General features: G+C 36.1%; 1 non-coding gene across 1 annotated transcript; it reads right to left on the bottom strand.

Annotated features, from left to right (window-relative positions):
* Nucleotides 1-626: 626 nt before the first annotated feature.
* TRNAC-GCA (transfer RNA cysteine (anticodon GCA)) lies at nt 627-698 on the bottom strand. Its single transcript has one exon. It is a non-coding gene; the product is annotated as a tRNA-Cys (tRNA).
* Nucleotides 699-1,027: the final 329 nt, after the last annotated feature.

Genomic DNA, 1,027 nt, shown 5'->3' on the forward strand with positions numbered 1-1,027 from the left:
ACGTTTTGGGTAAAGTTTCTTAAATAAAAATATTGTTTGAAGTTATCATGTTGGGTGTACTTCCGAAAAGCGCATACCGCCGATCGACCTAAAATTTGGTAGACTAACGTATATTTAACCTCCTGATCACTACAGGGAGATAGGCCATTGAGTGGCCCATACGAGGTGACAAGGTTATTCATAAATTACGGGACACCCTGTACACATATTTACATGCTGTATGCATACATAATATGCTTGAAAAACGTTACCCTTGCCCTTTGGAGTCGTGTAAATAGTACTTAGAAGCCCTTTATTTAAGTAGATATTTAAATGTGTTCCCAAACAAGACAAAGCTGTCATTCTCTGAGCATACATAGTGAATAATTACCCCTTATTATTAGGCTGATTGCCTTTACGAAATTTCATGGAAAATGCAAATTTTAAATCAACAAAGCAAATCGTGTTTCGCAACTTACGAACATAAGCTACGAAAACTGTTTTCAATAAAAACAAAATTTAACAAATAATTAACATTAATAAAAGCACGTGGCAAATAATTTCTAAATTATTAATATTGTAGAGAAACATTAAAGAAAAAATACATATTTGAAATATACGTTAAAAAGAAGTGATACACCAAGTTAAGGGGACACCCGGGTTTGAACCGGGGACCTCTCGATCTGCAGTCGAATGCTCTACCACTGAGCTATGTCCCCTATGACTACAATTGACGAAAAGTACTATTTATAGAATGTAATATTCGTACTTAAATTACCTTACGAATAATGTTACAAAAAGTATTTTTATGTAACATACGAGTAGCAGACGAGCATATAGTCCACCTGATTATAAGTGCCGACCATAGACATCTGTAATCGACCCAAATAAGAATCTAATCTTATCTGGGGTTGATTGCAGAGGTACATGAGCGGCAGCAGCCACATACCTTCAGTTGGACTGCATATTCGTATACTGCTTACATACTTGAAAAAATTGTTGATTATAGATGGCCATAAGTGGCAGTGGCCATACCTCGGGCGCTGCT

Source organism: Epargyreus clarus, unplaced genomic scaffold, assembly GCF_041222505.1.
Source record: "Epargyreus clarus isolate Ecla_fem2 unplaced genomic scaffold, WU_Ecla_fem_2.2 ptg000002l, whole genome shotgun sequence".
Classification (NCBI taxonomy): domain Eukaryota; kingdom Metazoa; phylum Arthropoda; class Insecta; order Lepidoptera; family Hesperiidae; genus Epargyreus; species Epargyreus clarus.